Below are 12,706 nucleotides of genomic sequence, written 5' to 3' on the forward strand. Positions count from 1 at the left end.
CCGCACCACACCCCCAGCATGCGTGCCACTCCCCTGTGGGCAGTGCGTCACGCCCCCAGCACACGTACCACGCCCCTGCAGATGGCGTGTCACGTCCCCGGGGCGTGCACCATGCCCCCAGGATGCGTGCCAGCCATGCCCCTGCCTGCTCTCTGCCACTGGCTCCCCCTGTCTCAAGGTAAGTAATTGGGACCTTGGGGCAGGGGAAGGCAGAAGTGACAGTGGGCACTTGTTGGATCCAGATCAGCGAAGGAGCCCTGCTCACCTTGAACAATTTTCAAGAGTTTGAACAGATGCGATGTCTTCTGTTACCCCCCGGCATGTGTTTACACCATGCTTAGCATGTGTGCTCAATTTTAAGTTCTTTCTGTCACTCTATACATTTTGCCAGCTACACAGATTTATGCAAAATATTCCCACTTCCCTTTGTGTCCTGCTGTTCATTTTTAAAGAAAACCATTTGGTCCAAGTACCATTTTACATTTACATATTTCCTTCAGCACTTGGAAAGTTTAATTTAATTTTTTTTAATGATATTTTATTCAGTTTTCGCTGTAAAGAAATTATAAAACAATAAGAAAAACACAAGAAAGACACAAAAGCACAAAAACAGAAAGTTACAAAAATACAAACAATTAACGTAGAAAAAAGGGGGGGGGAGAAAAAACCCTCTTTTTTCTTTTGTCCTCTTTAGTTAACTTATTTTCCTGACTTCCTCACGCCTCCCTTTTTTGTATTCCACTTAAAAATTGGTTCAGCAAATTCTTATCCTATTGGTTTATTGGAAAGTTTAATTTAAAACACAACTAGTTCAAGTTAACCCTGCCCCAAAGGGAACTACTTCCAGTTCATCCTTTTACAAAACAAAACTTGTTCAATTAATTCATCTAAATGAATACATAAAAAGTTCAGCCTAAAATCAGCATTCAGAATGTCACAACCTGCTGTGCAGAACTATAGGATCTAAAAGGAAATAGGGGTACACAGCTAATAAGATGTCTAACAGACAGAATGTTAGCAAGTGAATCTTTTCAGTTTGTGCCAGCTACACAGCTGTTAAAGGCATCGTTCATTTTGTTCCTCTACCTGTACTTCTCACTGCAAACTACCCTGTTGAAAAAGAGCAAATCTCTTCAGTAGGGAAGGCACAGGAAATGCCTTACATTCCTTCCTTTTGATTACATAACAACAGTGATTAAGTTACTGAGCAATCTTAACAACACCTCCATATCTGTCTAATAAGCCTCCATGGTTTGCTTTCTAACTTTCCTTATAGATGTCTGTCTGTCTGACTGACTGGGGGGGGGGGGGAGGGAGAGAGAGAGAGTCTGGGCCTCCTGCCAGGCTGAAGAGAAGGGAATGAAAGTGAAGATGAACTAGAAGTTTACTTCACCCAGCAGTTATGGGGACCACTTTCAAGTGTAGTCCAGAGATTTTTTGAACTAGTTCAGTGAACTTTCTTCAACCAAACTAGTTCATTCCAAGCACTGATTTCCTTGTTCCTTAGAACTTAAACTTTGAGGATATAGTAGTTGGCACTGTTAACAGTATCAGTCTCATACTATTTGAGTAGCGACAGAGTACTTGCTTAAATGTTTTAAAGACAAAAATTAGTTATGAGCTGACATACACCCCACTGTTACACACAGGACCGCAGGAGAAGATACATATACAAAGCTGCTTTATAAAATTCCTAAACTGGAACAAAAGAGCAACTAATCCTGAGGAACTTAAAAGACTAACAAATGCACTCTGGCATGAACTTTCATAGCTGCAATATAAATAGGCGTTACATGTCCTGTAAACTTGGTGGCCTTGTGTACACATGTTCACATACCATGTACCATGGTTCATGGTACATGCACAAGCTAGAATGAGCCAGAGTAAAACCACCAGCTTGCATTCTCCTTCCACGTAGCCAAGAGAAAGACTTCTGCCATGTCTATTAACGGTTTCCATGAATCTTGGCTTCTCATTACGTATAAACTGGAGACGGTAGAAAAGAACACACCTGATCAATTTCAAAACGAGCCAATTCCAAACTTTGGGTTAGAAAGTTGGCTTCATTAACTATCGTCATGACATACCAGGATTTGTAAAAAATGAAGCCAGGTATTGCAAGAGGAGGGGAGGAAGAAATGAAATTAACAACATGTGCAAGCTCAAAGCTTTACTCAGGCTCATCATAGCTCATTCATGTAGTACTAAATCATAGTTTAGCAGTGTGTGTGAATTAGTACAATGAGACTAAAGGGAAAATAAAACACATAAAATACTATACCACGACAGAGTTGGGTGTGTGCCTTGGCTCATAGAGGTATACAAGATGCAATCGGAAATTAGGAATTATTCTTTTTCTCCCTACAATTTTAACAAGTGAAACAGAATTTTTAAATTATCTTAAAGCACATCATTCAGATTTGGAACCCACCCACCCCCGATAGGTCTATTTCCAGTTATTAGTATTTAATATCTGTTTCGCACAAATACTGTGTTATGCACTGTGTATTTGGTAGCTTGAAACCAGGTTCTTTGTATCTTAACAGCACTATGGAAAATTCCAATGTAAGTTCCAAAAGAAACTGACAATGCAAATTAAGGAAATGATAATTCCAAACCTCTTTATTTGTGTCACTTATACAATATTGAGCTGCATTTCTTCTTTGCTTACTCAAGAGTGAGGGAACTGGGTTGTACTGGCATGCATGTAAGGTTGAAGCATCCTTCTCAATGACTGTGGGCTGAGAGTTTCCTCCATGTCAATGATGGTGTGTTGTGACAATAGCGATATTCCTACAACTTTAAACACGAAGCCATGCATAGCCTCAAATTGGAAAAATGAAAACACTGAGCTACATGGCATTCATGTCCACAGCAAGATTTCTAGGGAGAAGCAGCCGAAGAATACTAGCCCTCTCAGAACTGTCTTATTGTAGTGCTTCTCACACATTTCTGCTGAAATGTCAAATTTATACATGGTTGATTTTACTACTTTTGTATAAGCTGCACAGTACCTTGCTATGCTGTTTTAAGTTGTGCATTACAGGATAGTCTGACTACGAATGAAACGTACCGCTTTTTTAAATCATCTGTGGATGCCACTATGAAAGCTGACATTCTTAAAAGCCACTTCAGAGTTTTCTATGAATACTTGTTATATATGAACCTATACAAAGAGACTGTATCGATACAAAGAAATTGGATCGGAACATTTAAAAACATTTCTTTAGGTCTGGGGGGTGCGCGGGGAGTCTTGCTGTAAAATGATGCATTAATCCATTTAATAAAAACCACCTTCATGAAAAGAGCTGGGGGGTTTTTTGTGTATGTGTGCCTAAGTTTGACAACTTTATGGTGCGACCAGTAGATGTCACTGCTTACTATTAAAGCATGGGATTAAGATATATTTATCTGCTGGGAAAGAAGAACCACCTTCTGACTTGGCATGTTACAAGAGTAAATTGGGGGGAAATGTGCCTAAATTCAGGTTTCCATATTATCTATTTCAATCGTGTATACTTTGTTGTAAATCGGCTTATAAAAAAGAGTACTCTCCTGAAAGCCCATGATGAGTAAGTATCTTCTCTTAAGTCAGGCAAGGTATATTTTTCCATTGGAAGGAGTATCTCTCTCATTATCTGTGGACCAAGATGTGTGTAGACAGAAAATTTACATCTAAAAATAGTATTAACACCGACAACTGGGAAACAGTGGCCTGCGAGCGCTCCATTTGGAGAACAGCCTTTACCAAAGGTGCCATGGGTTTTGAAGACACTCAAACTCAGGACAAAAGGGAGAAACGCACTAAGAGGAAGAAATGTTTGGCAAATCCTCACTATGATCAGCTCCCACCCAGAAACCTATGTCCCACTGTGGAAGGATGTGTGGATCCAGAATTGGCCTCCATAGTCACTTACAGACTCACTGTTAAAACAGTGTTTATAGAAGACAATCTTACTCAGTTACGAGTGATCGCCAAAGAAAGAGACAGAAAGTTTTGTAGGCTGGGAATGGATTGTTAGAGTGGTTGTTTATTATGGTGATGTAGCAAAATGGTAACTTGAAGAAACCTCTAACGTCACACAATTTTGCCTAGTGCCAGGGTTCAACAGCTAAGTGATGTCACCCTGGGCTCTTTAAGGAGGAAGGGTGGGATATAAATTGAATAAATAAAAACTGTAATGCTGTAATAGTGCCGTCACTTGGGTAGAAGATGCCACCTGAGAAAAGGAATAGGAATGGGCAGCGTGTATGGAGGTCCTAGGCTGCCTGGACAATGACCCATCTCTTGGCCTTGCTGATGTGATTCAAAAGAAAGCAGAGCAATACATTTGACACAAGCTTGGCTGCAGGAGTTGCCAGAAGGAGGCATACAAGGTGCCATCCAACCACCTTAGGGATGCCAATCCAGATTTGTGTAGGTTTTACTCCCTAGCTGTGGGTTAAACCACAGAGCCTAGGACTTGCCGATCGGAAGGTCGGCGGTTGCTCAGTCCCTGCTCCTGCCAACCTAGCAGTTCGAAAGCACATCAAGTGCATGTAGATAAATAGGTACCGCTCTGGCGGCAACTTAAACGGCGTTTCCCTGCACTGCTCTGGTTCGCCAGAAGGAGCTTAATCATGCTGGCCACATGACCTGGAAGCTGTACTCCGGCTCCCTTGGCCAGTAAAGCGAGATGAGCGCCGCAACCCCAGAGTCGGCCACGACTGGACCTAACGGTCAGGGGTCCCTTTACCGTTACTACCTAGCCCAGGGGTCAGCAACCTTTTTCAGCCGTGGGCAGGTCCACCATCCATCAGACCATGTGGTGGGCCGGAATATATTCTGAAGGGAAAAAAATAATGAATTCCTATGCCCCCAAAATAACCCATAGGTGCATTTAAAATAAAAGGACACATTCTACTCATGTGAAAACACCAGGCAGGCCCCACAAATAACCCAGAGATGCATTTTAAATAAAAGCACAAATTCTACTCATGTAAAAACATGCTGATTCCTGGACCGTCCGTGGGCCAGATTGAGAAGGCGATTGGGCCAGATCTGGCCCCCAGGCCTTAGTTTGCCTACCCATGTCCTAGGCCACCATCTGTGTGCAATTGGGACCAAGGTTCTCCACCCAGATTTCTGGTCTGTTTGCTTATCCAGTTGACATGTTAAAAGTTACATTTTTTAGAAATGAAGTTACCGCTGTTCATATTGCAGCGATACACCATTGTTCTCAGAATTTTCTCTCCAAAAATAGTTCCTTCCTTTATGAGCTCACACCCTAAATAAGGGAGCAAGAGGAAACCCTGAAATAAGTCTTAATTGTCTGGGCTTGTCTGAACAAATGGTGAGAAGGAGCCAAGCTTTGTCATTCTAACTTCTCTTGCTAAGATCTGCAAATATTTCTCTTTGCACTATGCCCATGAGAACTCTCCTTTTTAGGCAGGGCCTGGCGACTGGAAAAGGGCAAGAGTGCCAGGCGATGTCTCTGTGCTGCAAGCTCTTCCTCTTATTCTTTCCCTATTGCACTGCAGTCGCTTGCTTTGAAATGCATCTCTAAGTAGAAGTCCTGAACAGTCTGAAGCTAAACAATGAAGACATCTGTGGAGAGCATTCCACTGCTGTAGTGCTAAAACCAAGCCTGCTGGATCAAGCCAAAGACCTGCCTTAATCCAGCATATTGTTGCCACAGTGACCGAATAGATCAGAGTTTCCCAAACTTGTTTCTCCAACTGTTTTTGGACTACTGTTTCCACTATCCCTGACCACTAGTCCTGCTAGCTAGAGATGATAGAAGTTATAGTCCAAACAGCTGGAGGCCCAAGTTTGATAAACCCTGAACTAGATCCTTTTGAGAGGCCAGCAAGCAGGACATGAGGGGTCCTCCTGCTTCAGGTTGTTGTTATTGTTGTTGTTTAGTCATTTATTCATGTCCAACTCTTCGTGACCCCATGGACCAGAGCACGCCAGGCACTCCTGTCTTCCACTGCCTCCCGCAGTTTGGTCAAACTCATGATGGTCAAACTCATGTCCAACCATCTCATCCTCTGTCGTCCCCTTCTCCTTGTGCCCTCCATCTTTCCCAACACCAGGGTCTTTTCCAGGAAGTCTTCTCTTCTCATGAGGTGGCCAAAGTATTGGAGCCTCAGCTTCAGGATCTGTCCTTCCAGTGAGCACTCAGGGCTGATTTCCTTCAGAATGGGTAGGTTTGATCTTCTTGCAGTCCATGGGACTCTCAAGAGTCTCCTCCAGCACCATAATTTAAAAGCATCAATTCTTTGTCGATCAGCCTTCTTTATGGTCCAGCTCTCACTTCCATACATCACTACTGGGAAAACCATAGCTTTACGGACCTTTGTCAGCAAGGTGATGTCTCTGCTTCGGGTACTTACACATTCTGCTTCATACTTGTTTTTCATGGAGGGTTAGAGAGAGAAAAAGAAAGACGGAAAGAAAGAAAGAAAGAAAGAAAGAAAGAAAGAAAGAAAGAAAGAAAGAGCGAGCTCATTCTGTGGCCCCTGTGCAAGACTGGGCTGGCAAACCCTGAACTAGGCCCAACTAAAACTGCCTTGGTAGACTGGAAAAACTAGCTTTTACTATCAATTCATAATATAGTCACACTCCAGTGCATGGCTGTCTTCACAAGACTGGGAAGCCTCTCTGAGAGGCGTTTTTCCTAACAGACTTGACTTTTTTTGTTCTTTTTAAAGCAAAACAAAGGATTTAGTTGGTTTTCAATGAAGGGCTCACAACCACTGATCCAACAGATTAGCACAATGTGAAAACAATTTCCAACGGGAATTAGACAGAATTAATAGGGTGGATGGCAAGAACCACCCTGATAAAAATGTCAGATACTTATCCACAAGCTAGCTTCTGAAAGCTAGCTTATCCCACACCTGGGGGGGGGGACATATAAGTCAGCTGGGGCAACTTATTTCCTTGAAAACACAAGTGCGCGTCAAATATGTCAGATAACAAATGAGGGGTCTTAAATCTGTATCTAGTTAAGCAAAGCGGATACTATATCAGTAGAATTTTAGAGCCATAATCTCCACATGAAAAGTACCATGCATGTCAAGTATTTTCATGTAGTACAGCTTATATTAAATACATACACATCTACCAACCGCCATTCCCCTCCCCCCACCTGTTGACTATTTTTACACAATACAGTGGTACCTTGGGTTACATACGCTTCAGGTTACAGACTCCGCTAACCCAGAAATAGTACCTCGGGTTAAGAACTTTGCTTCAGGATGAGAACAGAAATTGTGCTCCGGCGGCGGCGCAGCAGCAGCAGGAGGCCCCATTAGCTAAAGTGGTGCTTCAGGTTAAGAACAGTTTCAGGTTAAGAACGTACCTCTGGAACGAATTAAGTACTTAACCCGAGGTACCACTGTATAGTTACCGCTGTAGTTTCCTTTCAGCTGTTGGAGCCTGTTGATCTAGTATTTTCAATGGATTTTGACTCCAATAACGTTTCCCTGGGCAGTTGCGATCCAATCCCTGAATAGGGTTAGCATTTTTTACTGCATTGTCTCAATTTCTACTTACAGGAAGGATGTGTCCACGTTATACCCATCTTAGTGCCCAGGTGGAGTTGTTGCCATTGCCCCCCCAACACCAGCTGTTCCTTTCGGCACAGTTTCATTAGTGGCAGATTTCAATCTGATTGTGTTTGCACCATGGGGTCTTGGGCAGGACAAGAATGTCATTATCCTATGCCAAGGTGTTCACACCTTGGCGAGAGATGAATGAGAAGCGTCTTAATCGGTGTGAAGCTGGTTTGAGAAACAATGCATCAAACGGTATAGCAAAGTACAGGACGCACATGCATTTTGGATGATGTGTGAACACGGATTAAAAGCACTGGAGATGGAGTGAGTACTGTACATCACACCAAACAAGCTTGCCAAAATGTATAAAAACCAGGATAAAACTTGTTGGAAATGTAGGGAGAAGGAGGGGAATTTCTTGCATATGTGGTGGACATGTTCCAAGATTAAAGCCTTTTGGGATACCATATATAATGAATTGAAAATGATATTTATACAAGCTACGGGACAAGGATAACTGTGACTTTAAAGAAGAATGGGAACCCTTTACAAAGTATTTGAAGATACAACAAAGCGAACTGGACTCCTTGGCTGGTTTTGAATAAACATTCACAAACTTTTTATTGATAATAATCAGTTAAATAGTTTGAGGATTTATACAACTGTGTAACATGCAGAAAACAGCATTTTTAGAGAAATCAAAGACTGGAACTGAGGGAAGTCGGGGGTGGGGGTTCTGTGGGGGGAGGGAGGGGAGGGAGGGAAATGGGGGAAAATAAGGATGATATGTTTCTGGATAATATGTTTTGTTTTAATTTTGAATAAAAGTTATTTTAAAAGGGGGGGAAAGACATTTAATTTCAGCAAAAAACCAGAGGCTTTCCTGTTGGGGTTAATTGAGGAAATCCAAATGAAAGATGTAAATTTATTTATGTATGCAGCAACGGCTGCAAGAATACGCCTGGCCCAGAAATGAAAGCAACAAGAACTCCCCACATTGGAAGACTGGCAAGTAAAGATGGTCGAATACGTGGAGCTGGCAAAGTTGATGGGGAAGATTCAGAATCGCTGTGATGATTTGTTCCAAAAGGACAGGGGCAAATTTATACTCTATATGAAAGAAAATTGCAAACAGTTGAATACGTTTGTAGGTTAAAGTTAAAATGTTTGGTAATGGGAAATTAAGGAGCTGATTTACTTATAAGTAGGTGATTGTTAAAAGATTGATTTAAGGTAAAAAAGTGAATTTAGGAATGTGGAGAAATTGGTAATGAGATATGGAAGTCTGTTAGAGGGAAGGAAGGAGGTCGATGCTTTATTTAAGCAATGTCTTAAGTTATTTTTTGATACTGAAATGTAATAAAATATGGGAAACTTAATAAAAATTATATTTTTTAAAAAAAGGAAATGGAGTGAGTACATAATAAATGGAAGTGTGAACGAACACAGCTAGAGAGTCAAATTGCAGGTTATGTGGGAGAGGAAGAAACGTGTTTCCCACGTGTTTTGCTTTGCTACTGTAGATCAGTTCCCATGCCAGTTTGAACAACAGAACAAGAAAGGGGTAGAGGCTGCTCTTAAACCTGAACTTCTACACCATTTGCCTGCTCAAAATCACCCTCCCCAAGTTGCTTTTCTCCCTGCACTGGGAGAAAGAACCTTCCTCTCCCATTCTGCTCAGAATCACAGCCTCCTGGGCTACTTTTCATTTGAGGAAAAAACAAAACAAAAAACGAGCATGTATTGCCCACAAATCCACTAGTTCGGATCTGAACCACAATGGTCATAATGTCACCTAGACATCCAGTTTGCAGAGAGCTTTTGACCATGCTAAATGTTTATTTAATGGTCATCTGCGAACTTGCTTTTCGTCATTGACTGGATCATTTCTGAACGGCATCAGTCCTGATACAGAGCATCAGGGGAGCAGTTTACATCCTTGTGCTGTTAAAATTTATTTGGTCCTACCCACTTTTCTTTTAACTGATGAAACTCTCAAGCATTTCCTTCTAACCGGTTTTTTAAAAACATTCTGAAAAAGCCTTCTTCCTTCACACACCCCCTTCCCTGCCGTAAGCTAATGACTCTCACCTCTTACCTAGAGCACAGGTAGGAGATAGGGTGGGTGTTGTCTGTGTTAATCCATTGCGGCTCTAAGGACCAGAAAAGTCACAGCAAGAGACTTGGTGCAGAATTCAAACAGCACCCCAGAATGCCAATGAAACCTGGAGTAGCTGTTTGCAGTGACTCGCAGTCACTGTCAAATTACACTATTTCACCTGAAATAAGCTGAATAAAAGTGGGATCCTGCTACTCTTTCGCCATAGATCTGGGTTGAACAGATTGAGGTTGAATTGTCAGGTTGAATCCTGACAAGACTGAACTACTGTTTTGGGGGGGACAGGAGGCAGGCAGGTGTGGAGGACTCCCTGGTCCTGAATGGGATAACTGTGCCCCTGAAGGACCAGGTGCACAGCCTGGGAGTCATTCTGGACTCACAGCTGTCCATGGAGGCGCAGGTCAATTCTGTGTCCAAGGCAGCTGTTTATCAGCTCCATCTGGTACACAGGCTGAGACACTACCTGCCTGCTGACTGTCTTGCCAGAGTGGTGCATGCTCTGGTTATTTCCCGCTTGGACTACTACCATGCGCTCTACATGGGGCGACCTTTGAAGGTGACCCAGAAACTACAACTAATCCAGAATGCGGCAGCTAGACTGGTGACTGGGAGCAGCTTCCAAGACCATATAACACCAGTCTTGAAAGACCTACACTGGCTCCCAGTACGTTTCCGAGCACAATTCAACGTGTTGGTGCTGACCTTTAAAGCCCTAAACGGCCTCGGTCCAGTATACCTGAAGGAGCGTCTCCACCTCCATCATTCTGCCTGGACACTGAGGTCCAGCGCTGAGGGCCTTCAGGTGGTTCCCTTGCTGCGAGAAGCCAAGTTACAGGGAACCAGGCAGAGGGCCTTCTCGGTAGTGGCACCCGCCCTAGAATCATAGAATCATAGAGTTGGAAGAGACCACAAGGGCCAGCGTCCAACCCCCTGCCAAGCAGGAAACACCATCAGAGCACTCCTGACATATGGTTGTCAAGCCTCTGCTTAAAGACCTCCAAAGAAGGAGACTCCACCACACTCCTTGGCAGCAAATTCCACTGTCGAACAGCTCTTACTGTCAGGAAGTTCTTCCTAATGTTTAGGTGGAATCTTCTTTCTTGTAGTTTGGATCCATTGCTCCGTGTCCGCTTCTCTGGAGCAGCCGAAAACAACCTTTCTCCCTCCTCTATGTGACATCCTTTTATATATTCGAACATGGCTATCATATCACCCCTTAACCTCCTCTTCTCCAGGCTAAACATGCCCAGCTCCCTTAGCTGTTCCTCATAAGGCATCGTTTCCAGGCCTTTGACCATTTTGGTTGCCCTCCTCTGGACACGTTCCACTTTGTCAGTGTCCTTCTTGAACTGTGGTGCCCAGAACTGGACACAGTACTCCAGGTGAGGTCTGACCAGAGCAGAATACAGTGGCACTATTACTTCCCTTGATCTAGATGCTATACTCCTATTGATGCAGCCCAGAATTGCATTGGCTTTTTTAGCTGCTGTGTCACACTGTTGGCTCATGTCAAGTTTGTGGTCAACCAAGACTCCTAGATCCTTTTCACATGTACTGCTCTCAAGCCAGGTGTCACCCATCTTGTATTTGTGCCTCTCATTTTTTTTGCCCAAGTGCAAAACTTTACATTTCTCCCTGTTAAAATTCATCTTGTTTGTTTTGGCCCAGTTCTCTAATCTGTCAAGGTCGTTTTGAAGTGTGATCATGTCCTCTGGGGTGTTAGCCACCCCTCCCAGTTTGGTGTCATCTGCAAATTTGATCAGGATGCCCTTGAGTCCATCATCCAAGTCGTTGATAAAGATGTTGAATAAGACCGGGCCCAAGACAGAACCCTGCGGCACCCCACTAGTCACTCTTCTCCAGGATGAAGAGGAACCATTGATGAGCACCCTTTGGGTTCGGTCAGTCAGCCAGTTACAAATCCACTGAGTGGTAGAATAGTCAAGACCGCATTTTATCAGCTTCTTTACAAGAATATCATGGGGCACCTTGTCAAATGCCTTGCTGAAATCAAGGTAGGCTACATCCACTGTGTTCCCATCATCTACCAGGGTTGTAATTCTGTCAAAAAACGAGATCAGGTTAGTCTGACATGACTTATTTTTCAGAAATCCATGCTGACTATTGGTGATCACAGCATTCCTTTCTAGGTGCTCACAGACTGTTTGCTTAATGATCTGCTCCAGAATCTTCCCTGGTATTGATGTCAGACTGACTGGGCGGTAATTATTTGGGTCCTCTTTTTTCCCCTTTTTGAAAATAGGGACAACATTTGCCCTCCTCCAGTCTGCAGGGACTTCGCCTGTGGAACATCCTCCCACCAGACGCCAAAGAGAAAAATAACTACCAAACTTTTAGAAGACATCTAAAGGCAGCCCTGTTTAGGGAAGCTTTTAATGTTTAATAGGTTATTGTATTTTAGTGTTTTGTTGGAAGCTGCCCAGAGTGGCTGGGGAAACCCAGCCTGATGGGTGGGGTATAAATTATTATTATTATTATTATTATTATTATTATTATTATTATTATCCAAACTTGGGTCTCCAGCTGTTTTTGGACTACAGTTCCCATCATCCCTGACCACTGGTCTTGCTAGCTAGAGATGATGGGAGTTGTAGTCCAAAAACAGCTGGAGACCAAGTTTGGGAAACCCTGAACTAGATGCTGCCCTTCCCTAATGAAGTGCCCCATTGATGTTTTGCTGCTCCCTGTTAAGATCTCTGACTAGTCTTTGTCTTCCTGGTGGATATTTTGACATCTGTAAAAGGCAATATGGTGCTTCAGATCTCGTTCATTCTTCCATGCCCTCTACAAAGCGGTTACTGCTACACCCAGCCTTGCGGCTGGAAATTGTGGTTGGTTTGCAAACAAAGGGGCTGCATTTTAGTGGCGAATGAGCATTTACAGCGAAGACCAAGGGAGCAAGGCCTTTTCTGGAAGCTCAGCTGTGGTGTGAACTGGCTCTGAAGAGGCCAAGCTGAGTTCACTGCTGACTTGCAAAATGCACCTAGGACTTCCAAGGCCCAAACTGAACACTGGACTGGA

General features: G+C 43.2%; 1 protein-coding gene and 1 long non-coding RNA gene across 2 annotated transcripts in view; one reads left to right on the forward strand and one right to left on the reverse strand.

The window, feature by feature from the left end:
• BMPR2 (bone morphogenetic protein receptor type 2) overlaps nt 1-3,305 on the forward strand; it is an 88,859-nt gene extending 85,554 nt beyond the window's left edge. Inside the window, exons 16-17 of the mRNA XM_083706161.1 lie at nt 44-510; nt 790-3,305. The gene's annotated coding sequence lies outside the window, so the exon portion shown is untranslated. The remainder of the gene's footprint in view (nt 1-43; nt 511-789) is intronic.
• Nucleotides 1-12,706, reverse strand: part of LOC310833764 — a 334,495-nt gene that overhangs the window by 314,511 nt on the left and 7,278 nt on the right. The gene's annotated exons all lie outside the window — the stretch shown is intronic.

This window comes from Podarcis gaigeae, assembly GCF_964106915.1.
Source record: "Podarcis gaigeae genome assembly, chromosome: 1".
In the NCBI taxonomy this organism is placed as follows: Eukaryota; Metazoa; Chordata; class Lepidosauria; order Squamata; family Lacertidae; genus Podarcis; species Podarcis gaigeae.